Source organism: Pristiophorus japonicus, chromosome 19 (assembly GCF_044704955.1).
Source record: "Pristiophorus japonicus isolate sPriJap1 chromosome 19, sPriJap1.hap1, whole genome shotgun sequence".
In the NCBI taxonomy this organism is placed as follows: Eukaryota; Metazoa; Chordata; class Chondrichthyes; family Pristiophoridae; genus Pristiophorus; species Pristiophorus japonicus.
The window spans coordinates 69,633,527-69,654,271 of record NC_091995.1 but is presented as its reverse complement, the minus strand read 5'-3'; the positions used below and the strand labels follow the sequence as shown (position 1 = coordinate 69,654,271).

Here is a 20,745-nt window from a genome sequence, read left to right as displayed (position 1 = left end):
GAGAGGGAGGAAATCAAAAACTGGCGGCCCATTTCGCTGCTCAATGTGGACTACAAGATCCTGTCAAAGGTCATCGCCAACAGGGTCAAGTCTGCTCTTGAGCTGGTGATTCACCCGGACCAGACCTGCGCTGTCCCCGGCAGGAAGATCTCTGATAGCCTCGCGCTACTCAGAGATACGATCGCCTACGTGCGGGACAGGAGGGTGAACACCTGTCTAATCAGCTTAGACCAGGAGAAAGCCTTTGACAGGATATCGCACACGTACCTGATGGACGTGCTCTCCAAAATGGGGTTCGGGGAGGGCATCCGAAATTGGGTCAAACTGCTCTACACAGACATCAGTAGTGCAGTTCTAATCAACGGGTGGGAAACTCAAAGCTTTCCAATCAGATCTGGAGTCAGGCAAGGCTGTCCTCTGTCGTCTGTCTTGTTTGTGTGTTGTATCGAGCCCTTTGCCGAGTCCATCAGGAAGGACGCGGGCATCAGAGGGGTGACGATCCCAGGCAGCGGAGGCGCCCAGGTCAAAACCTCGCTGTACATGGACGACGTCGCCGTTTTTTGCTCGGACACGCAGTCGGTCCGCAGATTGCTCGCAATCTGCGACCAGTTTGAACTGGCCTCGGGAGCAAAGGTCAACCGCACCAAAAGCGAGGCCATGCTCTTTGGTCACTGGACCGACCGAGCCTCCATTCCCTTCACCGTCAAGCCAGATTTCCTGAAGGTGCTGGGAATATGGTTCGGAGCGGACGGGGCGTGCGCCAAAAACTGGGACGAGCGCATTGCCAAGGTCAGACAGAAACTGTCATTTTGGGAGCAGCGCTCCCTTTCCATCACAGGCAAGAACCTGGTCATCAGGAGCGAGGTGCTCTCGGTGTTGTTGTACGTGGCGCAGGTCTGGCCCATCTCACGATGCAGCGCCGCGGCAGTCACCCGAGCCGTCTTCCACTTTGTCTGGAGATCCAAAATGGACCGTGTCCGCAGAGACACGATGTACAAATCTCTGGACAGTGGAGGAAAGGACGTTCCGAACGTGGCCCTCATCCTGATGGCCACCTTTGTGTGCGGCTGCATCAAGCTATGCACAGCCCCCCAGTACGCAAACACCAAGTGTCACTACGTGCTGAGGTTCTACCTGTCCCCATTGTTGAGAAGGATGGGTCTGGCCACGCTGCCGCGAAACGCCCCCACCAGTTGGACCATGCCTGTCCACCTGTCCTTCGTGGAAAAGTTCTTCAAAAGAAACCCGTTTGACCACAAGGCCATCAAACAGTGGTCAGCACGTAAGGTCCTGGACACCCTACGAAAGAAGGAGACGGTGGACCCTGTCGGGTGGTTCCCTGAGCGGACTGTCGAACTCGTTTGGCAGAACGTCTCATCGCCAAAGCTTACACACAAGCACCAAGACGTAGCTTGGTTGGCGGTGAGGGGGGCCCTACCCGTCCGAGTGTTCATGCACAGCCGACGCCTCAGCAGCACGGCACGGTGCCCCCGGGCCGGCTGCGGGGCGGACGAGACTGTCACCCATCTCCTTCAGGATTGCGCCTTTGCGACGCAGGTCTGGAAAGAGATGCAGTGGTTGCTGTCGAGGTTCATCCCAAGCAGCTCCGTAACACAGGACTCTGTGCTCTACGGGCTGTTCCCAGGGACACACACCGAGACAGACATCACCTGCTGCTGGAGGGCCATCAACTCGGTCAAAGACGCCCTTTGGTCTTGCCGAAACTTGCTGGTCTTCCAGAACAAGGAGATGACCACGTCCGCATGTTGCAGACTGGCGCAATCCAAGATCCAGGAATACGTGCTGAGGGACGCACTGAAAATTGGTGCAGTCGCCGCAAAGGCACGGTGGGGTAGGGCCACAGTCTAAAACCCTTCCGCCACGGAAAACCCGGGGGCAGAAATCAGCAGCAAACTCCCTCGGGCTGTATTTGTATTTGAAATTTACACTTTGTGTACATAGAGCACCAAACCTGTAAACATCAATGTAGTGCCATGTACAATGTAAGGTGTGTTATGAAGTGCAAGTTTGAAAAGAAAAAATGTAAATGTACCATCACCCATTCCGGGCTCTGTAATGTAACACATGAAATGTAATTTGTGTAAATGCACCACAATGTACCCTGTTTATTGTACTGAATTGCAGTTGAACAGAAAAACGAGAAATGTAACGAACGAAACTGCCGTCGGCACCCAGATGTATTGTATGGGATTGCTGACCGCAGCGAAATGTAATGAAATGCCATCGAATGTACTGTACAGATTCTTTTTATGAATAAAGTATATTTTGAAATAAAAAAAAAAAAAAAAAAAAAACCTGTTGATTGGGCATTCATATGCAAATCGACTGACTGCAGAAACTCGTTTTTCCAGTTTTGCTGGCTCTGGCCTTTGGCTTGAGCCAGGCGCCAATTGGAGAGAGGAGACAAAATCTGCATGTCGACTAACGATTCGACGGGCCCTTGGGCCTGTCAGGGGGCGGACACGGAGGTCCGCCCGTGCCCCGGACTGGGGCAACGAGAGAATGAAGGCTTCGGCCAAAACTCACAGCGAAAGGAGGAACCTGCAACCCGGATGGCGGCCAACCGAGCGGCGAACCAGGGAGTCCAAAACACCATCCGAGTGACGGTAAAGAAAGTGGAAGGACAGACAATGATCAACCGGGAACTTTTCGTGAAGAAACTCCTGCTGGGAACATGTGGCATGAAACTCGCCGACATCTTCGCCTTGCAGGACCACCCGAAGAGAGGTTACTTCGATGTGACCTTCAGAACCGTCACCCTCTGCCTGAAGTTCCTGAAGGGTTTGAAGGAGGCGAGTGAACCGGTGCGCTCAGTGATAACTTGGGAGCCGCTGTTCACCCTCCCGTCGCAGCGAAGATGCACTATCACAGTGCAAATGTTCGACCCCCACATCCCCGTCATCGATGTGCTGACTTTCCTCAACAGGTTTGTCGATGTGGCAGGAAGCAGCAGCGAAGTGAAAGACGTGAAAGACGGGTACGGAATATGGACCAGCAAGCGCCAGATCCAGGCCACCTTGAGGGTGGACGCCAGCGGAACCATCCTGCACCCACCCTCCTGCTTTTCCATCGGAGGAAGCCGGGGCTACATGGTGTATGCTGGCCAACCCAACATGTGCCGCACCTGCGGGAAGGCAGGCCATGTGGCGGCAAGCTGCAAGACGGTCATCTGCCGAAACTGCAAGAACGAGGGCCACCAGGCAAAAGACTGCAAGGAGACCAAGTGCTGCAACCTCTGTGGTCTGGCGGGGCACCTTTACAAAAACTGCCCCAAACGCAATCGCAGCTATGCGCAGGCAGCAAAGAACTTTGCACCAGAGGAGGAGGAAGCTGACGAACACAACGCTCCAGAGGAGAGCCACACCCTCCCCCCGACCATGAACTCGGAACAAGACGGCGAGGAAGAGAAGACTGCTACCGCGAGCTGCGAGCCACCAGCAGCCAGCAGCGAACCTCGCCCCCAGAGCACCGAAACCAGAGACGAGATGACATCAGACGAGGAAGCGGAATGGCAGATAGTCGGGAAAAGGCGCAAGGCCAAGAGGCGACCACCAAGCTCGGCAGAAACCAGCGACGGCAGCTTGTCTGATGAGGAAAAGTGCCACCGCCTGAAGAAGAGGCAATGCGCCATCCCACGGCCAGGGAAAAACAGGAGCAGGAAAGCGACCAACACAGCCCTGCCCCAGGAACCAGAGAGCAACAAAGGTCCCAGCGCACACGAGCTCCGGGAAACCGGGAGCGAAGGAGCAACCAACGCAGACCAGCCCCGGGATAACGGGAGCAGCGAAGTGCCCAGCACACCCCACCTCCGGAACACCGGGAGCGACGCAGCGGTCGACGCACACCAGCTCGACACCGCCGCGACTGACGAAAAGGGGGAACCACCAACACCAGGCGAGGACACTGCAGAGAACATTGAGGACTTAATCGCAGAACTGCAGCAGACCCCTGGTCAAAACATCCCCACAGCAGAGGACGATGATGACCACGCCACCCCAGGTGCAGTAAATGTGGAATTTGATGTAAACAGTAATAACTTAGACATGCTGGAAATCGCCATTGTGAAATATGGGGGAACTGAAAACGGTTCACCTGAAATTGAAGACGATGTATCTGAACTGCAATGTATGTAAATGTAAAACATAGCGTAAAAATGGATTTAAAAATTGCTAGTATTAACGTGCGTAGCGTGAAATCGACTACGCGATGTGTTTCCACCTTGGGGTACCTCGCCAAGGTCAAAGCGGACCTGCTGTTCTTGCAGGAGTGCGGCCTGCCGCACTTCAGCAGTTACCGGCAGTGGTCACGATGGTGGACCCATGGACCATCCATTTGGTCAGGGGGCAACGACAGCCGAGCTTCCGGCTTAGGCATTCTGCTGCGGGGAGGCCACTTCACCATCACCGAAGTTAAGGAGTTGGTGGGCGGCCGCCTCCTCGTAGCAGATGTAATGTACAAAAACTCCCCTCTCAGGTTAATTAATGTTTATGCTCCAGCGGTGAAGAACGAGAGGCTGGCCCTCTTCCAGCAGCTCCCACTGTTACTGGCAACGTCCAGACCGGTCATTCTGGGTGGTGACTTCAACTGCATCATCGATGCGGCTGGACGATCCAGCAGAGCCGACAGCAAACTGGACGCCACGTCCAAACTCCTGATGGATGCGGTAAAAGATGCCAAGCTGTGCGACGTCTTCAGCAACCCTGCAGACGGAGCACCGCGCAGATACACCTGGTCGAGACCAGACGGGTCCGTCCGTTCCAGAATTGACTTCCTGTTTGTGTCCCACACGCTCAAGGTCAGATCCACCGACGTCACGCCGGTGTTCTTCTCTGACCACTGCCTCCTACTGGCTGACTGCCACATGCAGGACAACCAGAAAGTTGGCAGAGGGATATGGAAGCTGAACGTGAAACTGTTGACTCGGGAAAACATTGAGGAACTCAAGAGGGATTACAAAGGTTGGAGAACCGTAAAACCCCTCTGCGATTCCCCGATGCACTGGTGGGAAACAATCAAGACGAACATCAAGAGGTTCTTCATCCTCAAAGGTGTTCAGGAGGCGAGAGGGAGACAGAGGGAATTATCCCGACTCCAGACAAATATGCAAAACCTGCTCCTGCTGCAGTCGATGGGGGTCGATGTCGCGGAGGAACTCGAAGAGGTGAAGGGCCAGCAAGGCTCGCTCTTTGCCTCGGAGTCCTCCAAGATCATCTTCCGATCCAGAGTCCGCTCCGTCGAGCAGGATGAGACGTGTTCGCGTTTCTTCTTCCAAAAGGTACACAGGGGGAGCTCTGTGATCACCAGCCTAAAGGAAGAAGACGGTTCTGTGACGTCTTCGCAGCCTGACATGCAGAGGATCAGCGAATCTTTCTATGCCAGGCTGTACGAAGTCAAGCCCACAGACCGCGCGGCCTCCCAGTCTTTCCTGTCGTCTATTTCGGATGTCTTAGATGACGGCAAGCGAGAGAGTCTGGACCACCCGCTAACTCTGGACGAGCTGACAAAGGCCGTCCGGTCCTTCGAGACGAATAAAACTCCCGGAAGCGATGGCTTACCGGTCGAGTTGTACTCGGCTCTGTGGGACTGGATAGGCCCGGACCTGCTGGAAGTGTACGGAGGTATGCTTCTGGCCGGCAGCATGTCAGAATCGATGAGGAAAGGCATCATCACCCTCATCTACAAGCAGAAGGGGGAGAGGGAGGAAATCAAAAACTGGCGGCCCATTTCGCTGCTCAATGTGGACTACAAGATCCTGTCAAAGGTCATCGCCAACAGGGTCAAGTCTGCTCTTGAGCTGGTGATTCACCCGGACCAGACCTGCGCTGTCCCCGGCAGGAAGATCTCTGATAGCCTCGCGCTACTCAGAGATACGATCGCCTACGTGCGGGACAGGAGGGTGAACACCTGTCTAATCAGCTTAGACCAGGAGAAAGCCTTTGACAGGATATCGCACACGTACCTGATGGACGTGCTCTCCAAAATGGGGTTCGGGGAGGGCATCCGAAATTGGGTCAAACTGCTCTACACAGACATCAGTAGTGCAGTTCTAATCAACGGGTGGGAAACTCAAAGCTTTCCAATCAGATCTGGAGTCAGGCAAGGCTGTCCTCTGTCGTCTGTCTTGTTTGTGTGTTGTATCGAGCCCTTTGCCGAGTCCATCAGGAAGGACGCGGGCATCAGAGGGGTGACGATCCCAGGCAGCGGAGGCGCCCAGGTCAAAACCTCGCTGTACATGGACGACGTCGCCGTCTTTTGCTCGGACACGCAGTCGGTCCGCAGATTGCTCGCAATCTGCGACCAGTTTGAACTGGCCTCGGGAGCAAAGGTCAACCGCACCAAAAGCGAGGCCATGCTCTTTGGTCACTGGACCGACCGAGCCTCTATTCCCTTCACCGTCAAGCCAGATTTCCTGAAGGTGCTGGGAATATGGTTCGGAGCGGACGGGGCGTGCGCCAAAAACTGGGACGAGCGCATTGCCAAGGTCAGACAGAAACTGTCATTTTGGGAGCAGCGCTCCCTTTCCATCACAGGCAAGAACCTGGTCATCAGGAGCGAGGTGCTCTCAGTTTTGTTATACGTGGCGCAGGTCTGGCCCATCTCACGATGCAGCGCCGCGGCAGTCACCCGAGCCGTCTTCCACTTTGTCTGGAGATCCAAAATGGACCGTGTCCGCAGAGACACGATGTACAAATCTCTGGACAGTGGAGGAAAGGACGTTCCGAACGTGGCCCTCATCCTGATGGCCACCTTTGTGTGCGGCTGCATCAAGCTATGCACAGCCCCCCAGTACGCAAACACCAAGTGTCACTACGTGCTGAGGTTCTACCTGTCCCCATTGTTGAGAAGGATGGGTCTGGCCACGCTGCCGCGAAACGCCCCCACCAGTTGGACCATGCCTGTCCACCTGTCCTTCGTGGAAAAGTTCTTCAAAAGAAACCCGTTTGACCACAAGGCCATCAAACAGCGGTCAGCACGTAAGGTCCTGGACACCCTACGAAAGAAGGAGACGGTGGACCCTGTCGGGTGGTTCCCTGAGCGGACTGTCGAACTTGTTTGGCAGAACGTCTCATCGCCAAAGCTTACACACAAGCACCAAGACGAAGCTTGGTTGGCGGTGAGGGGGGCCCTACCCGTCAGAGTGTTCATGCACAGCCGACGCCTCAGCAGCACGGCACGGTGCCCCCGGGCCGGCTGCGGGGCGGACGAGACTGTCACCCACCTCCTTCGGGATTGCGCCTTTGCGACGCAGGTCTGGAAAGAGATGCAGTGGTTGCTGTCGAGGTTCATCCCAAGCAGCTCCGTAACACAGGACTCTGTGCTCTACGGGCTGTTCCCAGGGACACACACCGAGACAGACATCACCTGCTGCTGGAGGGCCATCAACTCGGTCAAAGACGCCCTTTGGTCTTGCCGAAACTTGCTGGTCTTCCAGAACAAGGAGATGACCACGTCCGCATGTTGCAGACTGGCGCAATCCAAGATCCAGGAATACGTGCTGAGGGACGCACTGAAAATTGGTGCAGTCGCCGCAAAGGCACGGTGGGGTAGGGCCACAGTCTAAAACCCTTCCGCCACGGAAAACCCGGGGGCAGAAATCAGCAGCAAACTCCCTCGGGCTGTATTTGTATTTGAAATTTACACTTTGTGTACATAGAGCACCAAACCTGTAAACATCAATGTAGTGCCATGTACAATGTAAGGTGTGGTATGAAATGCAAGTTTGAAAAGAAAAAAAAATGTAAATGTACCATCACCCATTCCGGGCTCTGTAATGTAACACATGAAATGTAATTTGTGTAAATGTACCACAATGTACCCTGTTTATTGTACTGAATCGCAGTTGAACAGAAAAACGAGAAATGTAACGAACGAAACTGCCGTCGGCACCCAGATGTATTGTATGGGATTGCTGACCGCAGCGAAATGTAATGAAATGCCATCGAATGTACTGTACAGATTCTTTTTATGAATAAAGTATATTTTGAAATAAAAAAAAAAAAAAAAATCTGTTCTTATCAGTTTAATATCTGATACGTCCCCTATCTGGGGACCAAATATTAAATTGATTTTTGGAACAGGGAGATGGAACAGGGGCTTGCTCCGTCCACTCCACGCATCGACCTGGTATTGCAGTGTTTCCAGGAACGGTGCAGCTTCCCCTCTTTGGGGCGGGAAGTCTTAAAAGACAAAAATAGATGATGATGTTGTATTTGTAGTTGTTGTATGATGACGATTCCGGCGTTGGCACGTGCTATTTTTCCAGGGCGGGGCTTTGCTAGGTTTCCCGCTCTGCGGCTGGGCCCTCGACGTCGACGTCGACGTCGTTGTTGTTGTTGTTGTTGTTGTTGTTGTTGTTGTTGTTGTTGTTGTTGTTGTTGTTGTTGTTGTTGTTGTTGTTGTTGTTGTTTTTGATGATGATGATGATGATGATTTCTGCATTGGCACGTGCTATTTTTCAGGGTGGGGCTTTGCTACGTTTCCCGCTCTGCGGCTGGGCCCTCGACGTCGACGATGCCGCCTGTTGGATTTCTGCGAAGGTGCAGTCCTGGCTTCAACTGCTTTCTCGCTCGAAGCCTTCCGTTGGCCCTTTGCAACTACACTCGGTCAGCCACGGCCAGACCTACGGGGGAGACGGGCGCCGAAGAGGAATTGTTCATTTGCCGCAGTTTTACAGGCTATCGCTTCTCGGCCTTTTGGCTAAGATCTGCATAACTAACCTGACCAGCCACCATGACGTCCGGGTGGTTTCTCCCTGGTCAGGAAGGTATATGCTTACATTTTTGTAAAACAGGAGGTGGGTGGGATTGGTGACCCATCCACCTCCACGGAGGTGTGTGGGGGACCTGACCCATCCACCTCCATGGCACGAACCTGGTATTGCAGTACTTCCAGGAACGGTGCAGTGGCTCTAGGCCTTTTGGCTAAGAGCATTGGCGCAGAGTGATCCTTGACTGGTGCAGGGTGACCTCTGGCGTTTGACAAAGAATTGTAACGATTGGATAACGATTGGACATGAATTTAAAAAAAAAAAAAAAAAAAATCTGTTCTTATCAGTTTAATATCTGATACGTCCCCTATCTGGGGACCAAATATTAAATTGATTTTTGGAACAGGGAGATGGAACAGGGGCTTGCTCCGTCCACTCCACGCATCGACCTGGTATTGCAGTGTTTCCAGGAACGGTGCAGCTTCCCCTCTTTGGGGCGGGAAGTCTTAAAAGACAAAAATAGATGATGATGTTGTATTTGTAGTTGTTGTATGATGACGATTCCGGCGTTGGCACGTGCTATTTTTCCAGGGCGGGGCTTTGCTAGGTTTCCCGCTCTGCGGCTGGGCCCTCGACGTCGACGTCGACGTTGTTTTGTTGTTGTTGTTGTTGTTGTTGTTGTTGTTGTTGTTGTTGTTGTTGTTGTTTTTGATGATGATGATGATTTCTGCATTGGCACGTGCTATTTTTCAGGGTGGGGCTTTGCTACGTTTCCCGCTCTGCGGCTGGGCCCTCGACGTCGACGATGCCGCCTGTTGGATTTCTGCGAAGGTGCAGTCCTGGCTTCAACTGCTTTCTCGCTCGAAGCCTTCCGTTGGCCCTTTGCAACTACACTCGGTCAGCCACGGCCAGACCTACGGGGGAGACGGGCGCCGAAGAGGAATTGTTCATTTGCCGCAGTTTTACAGGCTATCGCTTCTCGGCCTTTTGGCTAAGATCAAGTGGAGTACCTGTTGATTGGGCATTCATATGCAAATCGACTGACTGCAGAAACTCGTTTTTGCAGTTTTGCTGGCTCTGGCCTTTGGCTTGAGCCAGGCGCCAATTGGAGAGAGGAGACAAAATCTGCATGTCGACTAACGATTCGACGGGCCCTTGGGCCAGTCAGGGGGCGGACACGGAGGTCCGCCCGTGCCCCGGACTGGGGCAACGAGAGAATGAAGGCTTCGGCCAAAACTCACAGCGAAAGGAGGAACCTGCAACCCGGATGGCGGCCAACCGAGCGGCGAACCAGGGAGTCCGAAACACCATCCGAGTGACGGTAAAGAAAGTGGAAGGACAGACAATGATCAACCGGGAACTTTTCGTGAAGAAACTCCTGCTGGGAACATGTGGCATGAAACTCGCCGACATCTTCGCCTTGCAGGACCACCCGAAGAGAGGTTACTTCGATGTGACCTTCAGAACCGTCACCCTCTGCCTGAAGTTCCTGAAGGGTTTGAAGGAGGCGAGTGAACCGGTGCGCTCAGTGATAACTTGGGAGCCGCTGTTCACCCTCCCGTCGCAGCGAAGACGCACTATCACAGTGCAAATGTTCGACCCCCACATCCCCGTCATCGATGTGCTGACTTTCCTCAACAGGTTTGTCGATGTGGCAGGAAGCAGCAGTGACGTGAAAGACGTGAAAGACGGGTACGGAATATGGACCAGCAAGCGCCAGATCCAGGCCACCTTGAGGGTGGACGCCAGCGGAACCATCCTGCACCCACCCTCCTGCTTTTCCATCAGAGGAAGCCGGGGCTACATGGTGTACGCTGGCCAACCCAACGTGTGCCGCACCTGCGGGAAGGCAGGCCATGTGGCGGCAAGCTGCAAGACGGTCATCTGCCGAAACTGCAAGAACGAGGGCCACCAGGCAAAAGACTGCAAGGAGACCAAGTGCTGCAACCTCTGTGGTCTGGCGGGGCACCTTTACAAAAACTGCCCCAAACGCAATCGCAGCTATGCGCAGGCAGCAAAGAACTTTGCACCAGAGGAGGAGGAAGCTGACGAACACAACGCTCCAGAGGAGAGCCACACCCTCCCCCCGACCATGAACTCGGGACAAGACGGCGAGGAAGAGAAGACTGCTACCGCGAGCTGCGAGCCACCAGCAGCCAGCAGCGAACCTCGCCCCCAGAGCACCGAACCCAGAGATGAGATGACATCAGACGAGGAAGCGGAATGGCAGATAGTCGGGAAAAGGCGCAAGGCCAAGAGGCGACCACCAAGCTCGGCAGAAACCAGCGACGGCAGCTTGTCTGATGAGGAAAAGTGCCACCGCCTGAAGAAGAGGCAATGCGCCATCCCACGGAAAAACAGGAGCAGGAAAGCGACCAACACAGCCCTGCCCCAGGAACCAGAGAGCAACAAAGGTCCCAGCGCACACGAGCTCCGGGAAACCGGGAGCGAAGGAGCAACCAACGCAGACCAGCCCCGGGACAACGGGAGCAGCGAAGTGCCCAGCACACCCCACCTCCGGAACACCGGGAGCGACGCAGCGGTCGATGCACAACAGCTCGACACCGCCGCGACTGACGAAAAGGGGGAACCACCAACACCAGGCGAGGACACTGCAGAGAACATTGAGGACTTAATCGCAGAACTGCAGCAGACCCCTGGTCAAAACATCCCCACAGCAGAGGATGATGATGACCACGCCACCCCAGGTGCAGTAAATGTGGAATTTGATGTAAACAGTAATAACTTAGACATGCTGGAAATCGCCATTGTAGAATATGGGGGAACTGAAAACGGTTCACCTAAAATTGAAGACGATGTATCTGAACTGCAATGTATGTAAATGTAAAACATAGCGTAAAAATGGATTTAAAAATTGCTAGTATTAACGTGCGTAGCGTGAAATCGACTACGCGATGTGTTTCCACCTTGGGGTACCTCGCCAAGGTCAAAGCGGACCTGCTGTTCTTGCAGGAGTGCGGCCTGCCGCACTTCAGCAGTTACCGGCAGTGGTCACGATGGTGGACCCATGGACCATCCATTTGGTCAGGGGGCAACGACAGCCGAGCTTCTGGCTTGGGCATTCTGCTGCGGGGAGGCCACTTCACCATCACCGAAGTTAAGGAGTTGGTGGGCGGCCGCCTCCTCGTAGCAGATGTAATGTACAAAAACTCCCCTCTCAGGTTAATTAATGTTTATGCTCCAGCGGTGAAGAACGAGAGGCTGGCCCTCTTCCAGCAGCTCCCACTGTTACTGGCAACGTCCAGACCGGTCATTCTGGGTGGTGACTTCAACTGCATCATCGATGCGGCTGGACGATCCAGCAGAGCCGACAGCAAACTGGACGCCACGTCCAAACTCCTGATGGATGCGGTAAAAGATGCCAAGCTGTGCGACGTCTTCAGCAACCCTGCAGACGGAGCACCGCGCAGATACACCTGGTCGAGACCAGACGGGTCCGTCCGTTCCAGAATTGACTTCCTGTTTGTGTCCCACACGCTCAAGGTCAGATCCACCGACGTCACGCCGGTGTTCTTCTCTGACCACTGCCTCCTACTGGCTGACTGCCATATGCAGGACAATCAGAAAGTTGGCAGAGGGATATGGAAGCTGAACGTGAAACTGTTGACTCGGGAAAACATTGAGGAACTCAAGAGGGATTACAAAGGTTGGAGGACCGTAAAACCCCTCTGCGATTCCCCGATGCACTGGTGGGAAACAATCAAGACGAACATCAAGAGGTTCTTCATCCTCAAAGGTGTTCAGGAGGCGACAGGGAGACAGAGGGAATTATCCCGACTCCAGACAAATATGCAAAACCTGCTCCTGCTGCAGTCGATGGGGGTCGATGTCGCGGAGGAACTCGAAGAGGTGAAGGGCCAGCAAGGCTCGCTCTTTGCCTCGGAGTCCTCCAAGATCATCTTCCGATCCAGAGTCCGCTCCGTCGAGCAGGATGAGACGTGTTCGCGTTTCTTCTTCCAAAAGGTACACAGGGGGAGCTCTGTGATCACTAGCCTAAAGGAAGAAGACGGTTCTGTGACGTCTTCGCAGCCTGACATGCAGAGGATCAGCGAATCTTTCTATGCCAGGCTGTACGAAGTCAAACCCACAGACCGCGCGGCCTCCCAGTCTTTCCTGTCGTCTATTTCGGATGTCTTAGACGACGGCAAGCGAGAGAGTCTGGACCACCCGCTAACTCTGGACGAGCTGACAAAGGCCGTCCGGTCCTTCGAGACGAATAAAACTCCCGGAAGCGATGGCTTACCGGTCGAGTTGTACTCGGCTCTGTGGGACTGGATAGGCCCGGACCTGCTGGAAGTGTACGGAGGTATGCTTCTGGCCGGCAGCATGTCAGAATCGATGAGGAAAGGCATCATCACCCTCATCTACAAGCAGAAGGGGGAGAGGGAGGAAATCAAAAACTGGCGGCCCATTTCGCTGCTCAATGTGGACTACAAGATCCTGTCAAAGGTCATCGCCAACAGGGTCAAGTCTGCTCTTGAGCTGGTGATTCACCCGGACCAGACCTGCGCTGTCCCCGGCAGGAAGATCTCTGATAGCCTCGCGCTACTCAGAGATACGATCGCCTACGTGCGGGACAGGAGGGTGAACACCTGTCTAATCAGCTTAGACCAGGAGAAAGCCTTTGACAGGATATCGCACACGTACCTGATGGACGTGCTCTCCAAAATGGGGTTCGGGGAGGGCATCCGAAATTGGGTCAAACTGCTCTACACAGACATCAGTAGTGCAGTTCTAATCAACGGGTGGGAAACTCAAAGCTTTCCAATCAGATCTGGAGTCAGGCAAGGCTGTCCTCTGTCGTCTGTCTTGTTTGTGTGTTGTATCGAGCCCTTTGCCGAGTCCATCAGGAAGGACGCGGGCATCAGAGGGGTGACGATCCCAGGCAGCGGAGGCGCCCAGGTCAAAACCTCGCTGTACATGGACGACGTCGCCGTCTTTTGCTCGGACACGCAGTCGGTCCGCAGATTGCTCGCAATCTGCGACCAGTTTGAACTGGCCTCGGGAGCAAAGGTCAACCGCACCAAAAGCGAGGCCATGCTCTTTGGTCACTGGACCGACCGAGCCTCCATTCCCTTCACCGTCAAGCCAGATTTCCTGAAGGTGCTGGGAATATGGTTCGGAGCGGACGGGGCGTGCGCCAAAAACTGGGACGAGCGCATTGCCAAGGTCAGACAGAAACTGTCATTTTGGGAGCAACGCTCCCTTTCCATCACAGGCAAGAACCTGGTCATCAGGAGCGAGGTGCTCTCGGTGTTGTTGTACGTGGCGCAGGTCTGGCCCATCTCACGATGCAGCGCCGCGGCAATCACCCGAGCCGTCTTCCACTTTGTCTGGAGATCCAAAATGGACCGTGTCCGCAGAGACACGATGTACAAATCTCTGGACAGTGGAGGAAAGGACGTTCCGAACGTGGCCCTCATCCTGATGGCCACCTTTGTGTGCGGCTGCATCAAGCTATGCACAGCCCCCCAGTACGCAAACACCAAGTGTCACTACGTGCTGAGGTTCTACCTGTCCCCATTGTTGAGAAGGATGGGTCTGGCCACGCTGCCGCGAAACGCCCCCACCAGTTGGACCATGCCTGTCCACCTGTCCTTCGTGGAAAAGTTCTTCAAAAGAAACCCCTTTGACCACAAGGCCATCAAACAGTGGTCAGCACGTAAGGTCCTGGACACCCTACGAAAGAAGGAGACGGTGGACCCTGTCGGGTGGTTCCCTGAGCGGACTGTCGAACTTGTTTGGCAGAACGTCTCATCGCCAAAGCTTACACACAAGCACCAAGACGTAGCTTGGTTGGCGGTGAGGGGGGCCCTACCCGTCAGAGTGTTCATGCACAGCCGACGCCTCAGCAGCACGGCCCGGTGCCCCCGGGCCGGCTGCGGGGCGGACGAGACTGTCACCCATCTCCTTCAGGATTGCGCCTTTGCGACGCAGGTCTGGAAAGAGATGCAGTGGTTGCTGTCGAGGTTCATCCCAAGCAGCTCCGTAACACAGGACTCTGTGCTCTACGGGCTGTTCCCAGGGACACACACCGAGACAGACATCACCTGCTGCTGGAGGGCCATCAACTCGGTCAAAGACGCCCTTTGGTCTTGCCGAAACTTGCTGGTCTTCCAGAACAAGGAGATGACCACGTCCGCATGTTGCAGACTGGCGCAATCCAAGATCCAGGAATACGTGCTGAGGGACGCACTGAAAATTGGTGCAGTCGCCGCAAAGGCACGGTGGGGTAGGGCCACAGTCTAAAACCCTTCCGCCACGGAAAACCCGGGGGCAGAAATCAGCAGCAAACTCCCTCGGGCTGTATTTGTATTTGAAATTTACACTTTGTGTACATAGAGCACCAAACCTGTAAACATCAATGTAGTGCCATGTACAATGTAAGGTGTGTTATGAAATGCAAGTTTGAAAAGAAAAAATGTAAATGTACCATCACCCATTCCGGGCTCTGTAATGTAACACATGAAATGTAATTTGTGTAAATGTACCACAATGTACCCTGTTTATTGTACTGAATTGCAGTTGAACAGAAAAACGAGAAATGTAACGAACGAAACTGCCGTCGGCACCCAGATGTATTGTATGGGATTGCTGACCGCAGCGAAATGTAATGAAATGCCATCGAATGTACTGTACAGATTCTTTTTATGAATAAAGTATATTTTGAAATAAAAAAAAAAAAAAAAAAAAATCTGTTCTTATCAGTTTAATATCTGATACGTCCCCTATCTGGGGACCAAATATTAAATTGATTTTTGGAACAGGGAGATGGAACAGGGGCTTGCTCCGTCCACTCCACGCATCGACCTGGTATTGCAGTGTTTCCAGGAACGGTGCAGCTTCCCCTCTTTGGGGCGGGAAGTCTTAAAAGACAAAAATAGATGATGATGTTGTATTTGTAGTTGTTGTATGATGACGATTCCGGCGTTGGCACGTGCTATTTTTCCAGGGCGGGGCTTTGCTAGGTTTCCCGCTCTGCGGCTGGGCCCTCGACGTCGACGTCGACGTTGTTGTTGTTGTTGTTGTTGTTGTTGTTGTTGTTGTTGTTGTTGTTGTTGTTGTTGTTGTTGTTTTTGATGATGATGATGATGATGATTTCTGCATTGGCACGTGCTATTTTTCAGGGTGGGGCTTTGCTACGTTTCCCGCTCTGCGGCTGGGCCCTCGACGTCGACGATGCCGCCTGTTGGATTTCTGCGAAGGTGCAGTCCTGGCTTCAACTGCTTTCTCGCTCGAAGCCTTCCGTTGGCCCTTTGCAACTACACTCGGTCAGCCACGGCCAGACCTACGGGGGAGACGGGCGCCGAAGAGGAATTGTTCATTTGCCGCAGTTTTACAGGCTATCGCTTCTCGGCCTTTTGGCTAAGATCAAGTGGAGTACCTGTTGATTGGGCATTCATATGCAAATCGACTGACTGCAGAAACTCGTTTTTCCAGTTTTGCTGGCTCTGGCCTTTGGCTTGAGCCAGGCGCCAATTGGAGAGAGGAGACAAAATCTGCATGTCGACTAACGATTCGACGGGCCCTTGGGCCAGTCAGGGGGCGGACACGGAGGTCCGCCCGTGCCCCGGACTGGGGCAACGAGAGAATGAAGGCTTCGGCCAAAACTCACAGCGAAAGGAGGAACCTGCAACCCGGATGGCGGCCAACCGAGCGGCGAACCAGGGAGTCCGAAACACCATCCGAGTGACGGTAAAGAAAGTGGAAGGACAGACAATGATCAACCGGGAACTTTTCGTGAAGAAACTCCTGCTGGGAACATGTGGCATGAAACTCGCCGACATCTTCGCCTTGCAGGACCACCCGAAGAGAGGTTACTTCGATGTGACCTTCAGAACCGTCACCCTCTGCCTGAAGTTCCTGAAGGGTTTGAAGGAGGCGAGTGAACCGGTGCGCTCAGTGATAACTTGGGAGCCGCTGTTCACCCTCCCGTCGCAGCGAAGACGCACTATCACAGTGCAAATGTTCGACCCCCACATCCCCGTCATCGATGTGCTGACTTTCCTCAACAGGTTTGTCGATGTGGCAGGAAGCAGCAGTGACGTGAAAGACGTGAAAGACGGGTACGGAATATGGACCAGCAAGCGCCAGATCCAGGCCACCTTGAGGGTGGACGCCAGCGGAACCATCCTGCACCCACCCTCCTGCTTTTCCATCGGAGGAAGCCGGGGCTACATGGTGTATGCTGGCCAACCCAACATGTGCCGCACCTGCGGGAAGGCAGGCCATGTGGCGGCAAGCTGCAAGACGGTCATCTGCCGAAACTGCAAGAACGAGGGCCACCAGGCAAAAGACTGCAAGGAGACCAAGTGCTGCAACCTCTGTGGTCTGGCGGGGCACCTTTACAAAAACTGCCCCAAACGCAATCGCAGCTATGCGCAGGCAGCAAAGAACTTTGCACCAGAGGAGGAGGAAGCTGACGAACACAACGCTCCAGAGGAGAGCCACACCCTCCCCCCGACCATGAACTCGGAACAAGACGGCGAGGAAGAGAAGACTGCTACCGCGAGCTGCGAGCCACCAGCAGCCAGCAGCGAACCTCGCCCCCAGAGCACCGAAACCAGAGACGAGATGACATCAGACGAGGAAGCGGAATGGCAGATAGTCGGGAAAAGGCGCAAGGCCAAGAGGCGACCACCAAGCTCGGCAGAAACCAGCGACGGCAGCTTGTCTGATGAGGAAAAGTGCCACCGCCTGAAGAAGAGGCAATGCGCCATCCCACGGCCAGGGAAAAACAGGAGCAGGAAAGCGACCAACACAGCCCTGCCCCAGGAACCAGAGAGCAACAAAGGTCCCAGCGCACACGAGCTCCGGGAAACCGGGAGCGAAGGAGCAACCAACGCAGACCAGCCCCGGGATAACGGGAGCAGCGAAGTGCCCAGCACACCCCACCTCCGGAACACCGGGAGCGACGCAGCGGTCGACGCACACCAGCTCGACACCGCCGCGACTGACGAAAAGGGGGAACCACCAACACCAGGCGAGGACACTGCAGAGAACATTGAGGACTTAATCGCAGAACTGCAGCAGACCCCTGGTCAAAACATCCCCACAGCAGAGGACGATGATGACCACGCCACCCCAGGTGCAGTAAATGTGGAATTTGATGTAAACAGTAATAACTTAGACATGCTGGAAATCGCCATTGTGAAATATGGGGGAACTGAAAACGGTTCACCTGAAATTGAAGACGATGTATCTGAACTGCAATGTATGTAAATGTAAAACATAGCGTAAAAATGGATTTAAAAATTGCTAGTATTAACGTGCGTAGCGTGAAATCGACTACGCGATGTGTTTCCACCTTGGGGTACCTCGCCAAGGTCAAAGCGGACCTGCTGTTCTTGCAGGAGTGCGGCCTGCCGCACTTCAGCAGTTACCGGCAGTGGTCACGATGGTGGACCCATGGACCATCCATTTGGTCAGGGGGCAACGACAGCCGAGCTTCCGGCTTAGGCATTCTGCTGCGGGGAGGCCACTTCACCATCACCGAAGTTAAGGAGTTGGTGGGCGGCCGCCTCCTCGTAGCAGATGTAATGTACAAAAACTCCCCTCTCAGGTTAATTAATGTTTATGCTCCAGCGGTGAAGAACGAGAGGCTGGCCCTCTTCCAGCAGCTCCCACTGTTACTGGCAACGTCCAGACCGGTCATTCTGGGTGGTGACTTCAACTGCATCATCGATGCGGCTGGACGATCCAGCAGAGCCGACAGCAAACTGGACGCCACGTCCAAACTCCTGATGGATGCGGTAAAAGATGCCAAGCTGTGCGACGTCTTCAGCAACCCTGCAGACGGAGCACCGCGCAGATACACCTGGTCGAGACCAGACGGGTCCGTCCGTTCCAGAATTGACTTCCTGTTTGTGTCCCACACGCTCAAGGTCAGATCCACCGACGTCACGCCGGTGTTCTTCTCTGACCACTGCCTCCTACTGGCTGACTGCCACATGCAGGACAACCAGAAAGTTGGCAGAGGGATATGGAAGCTGAACGTGAAACTGTTGACTCGGGAAAACATTGAGGAACTCAAGAGGGATTACAAAGGTTGGAGAACCGTAAAACCCCTCTGCGATTCCCCGATGCACTGGTGGGAAACAATCAAGACGAACATCAAGAGGTTCTTCATCCTCAAAGGTGTTCAGGAGGCGAGAGGGAGACAGAGGGAATTATCCCGACTCCAGACAAATATGCAAAACCTGCTCCTGCTGCAGTCGATGGGGGTCGATGTCGCGGAGGAACTCGAAGAGGTGAAGGGCCAGCAAGGCTCGCTCTTTGCCTCGGAGTCCTCCAAGATCATCTTCCGATCCAGAGTCCGCTCCGTCGAGCAGGATGAGACGTGTTCGCGTTTCTTCTTCCAAAAGGTACACAGGGGGAGCTCTGTGATCACTAGCCTAAAGGAAGAAGACGGTTCTGTGACGTCTTCGCAGCCTGACATGCAGAGGATCAGCGAATCTTTCTATGCCAGGCTGTACGAAGTCAAACCCACAGACCGCGCGGCCTCCCAGTCTTTCCTGTCGTCTATTTCGGATGTCTTAGACGACGGCAAGCGAGAGAGTCTGGACCACCCGCTAACTCTGGACGAGCTGACAAAGGCCGTCCGGTCCTTCGAGACGAATAAAACTCCCGGAAGCGATGGCTTACCGGTCGAGTTGTACTCGGCTCTGTGGGACTGGATAGGCCCGGACCTGCTGGAAGTGTACGGAGGTATGCTTCTGGCCGGCAGCATGTCAGAATCGATGAGGAAAGGCATCATCACCCTCATCTACAAGCAGAAGGGGGAGAGGGAGGAAATCAAAAACTGGCGGCCCATTTCGCTGCTCAATGTGGACTACAAGATCCTGTCAAAGGTCATCGCCAACAGGGTCAAGTCTGCTCTTGAGCTGGTGATTCACCCGGACCAGACCTGCGCTGTCCCCGGCAGGAAGATCTCTGATAGCCTCGCGCTACTCAGAGATACGATCGCCTACGTGCGGGACAGGAGGGTGAACACCTGTCTAATCAGCTTAGACCAGGAGAAAGCCTTTGACAGGATATCGCACACGTACCTGATGGACGTGCTCTCCAAAATGGGGTTCGGGGAGGGCATCCGAAATTGGGTCAAACTGCTCTACACAGACATCAGTAGTGCAGTTCTAATCAACGGGTGGGAAACTCAAAGCTTTCCAATCAGATCTGGAGTCAGGCAAGGCTGTCCTCTGTCGTCTGTCTTGTTTGTGTGTTGTATCGAGCCCTTTGCCGAGTCCATCAGGAAGGACGCGGGCATCAGAGGGGTGACGATCCCAGGCAGCGGAGGCGCCCAGGTCAAAACCTCGCTGTACATGGACGACGTCGCCGTTTTTTGCTCGGACACGCAGTCGGTCCGCAGATTGCTCGCAATCTGCGACCAGTTTGAACTGGCCTCGGGAGCAAAGGTCAACCGCACCAAAAGCGAGGCCATGCTCTTTGGTCACTGGACCGACCGAGCCTCCATTCCCTTCACCGTCAAGCCAGATTTCCTGAAGGTGCTGGGAATATGGTTCGGAGCGGACGGGGCGTGCGCCAAAAACTGGGACGAGCGCATTGCCAAGGTCAGACAGAAACTGTCATTTTGGGAGCAGCGCTCCCTTTCCATCACAGGCAAGAACCTGGTCATCAGGAGCGAGGTGCTCTCGGTGTTGTTGTACGTGGCGCAGGTCTGGCCCATCTCACGATGCAGCGCCGCGGCAGTCACCCGAGCCGTCTTCCACTTTGTCTGGAGATCCAAAATGGACCGTGTCCGCAGAGACACGATGTACAAATCTCTGGACAGTGGAGGAAAGGACGTTCCGAACGTGGCCCTCATCCTGATGGCCACCTTTGTGTGCGGCTGCATCAAGCTATGCACAGCCCCCCAGTACGCAAACACCAAGTGTCACTACGTGCTGAGGTTCTACCTGTCCCCATTGTTGAGAAGGATGGGTCTGGCCACGCTGCCGCGAAACGCCCCCACCAGTTGGACCATGCCTGTCCACCTG

At 54.3% G+C, this 20,745-nt stretch overlaps 6 pseudogenes; all 6 read left to right on the top strand.

The window, feature by feature from the left end:
• The first annotated feature begins 7,977 nt into the window (after positions 1–7,977).
• LOC139230768 (U2 spliceosomal RNA) lies at positions 7,978–8,179 on the top strand (annotated as a pseudogene).
• A 519-nt stretch (positions 8,180–8,698) lies between these two features.
• LOC139230703 (U2 spliceosomal RNA) lies at positions 8,699–8,929 on the top strand (annotated as a pseudogene).
• A 104-nt stretch (positions 8,930–9,033) lies between these two features.
• LOC139230777 (U2 spliceosomal RNA) lies at positions 9,034–9,214 on the top strand (annotated as a pseudogene).
• A 485-nt stretch (positions 9,215–9,699) lies between these two features.
• On the top strand, positions 9,700–9,834 carry LOC139230711 (U2 spliceosomal RNA; annotated as a pseudogene).
• A 5,556-nt stretch (positions 9,835–15,390) lies between these two features.
• On the top strand, positions 15,391–15,596 carry LOC139230771 (U2 spliceosomal RNA; annotated as a pseudogene).
• Positions 15,597–16,094: 498 nt separating this feature from the next.
• On the top strand, positions 16,095–16,234 carry LOC139230718 (U2 spliceosomal RNA; annotated as a pseudogene).
• The last annotated feature ends 4,511 nt before the right edge of the window (positions 16,235–20,745 follow it).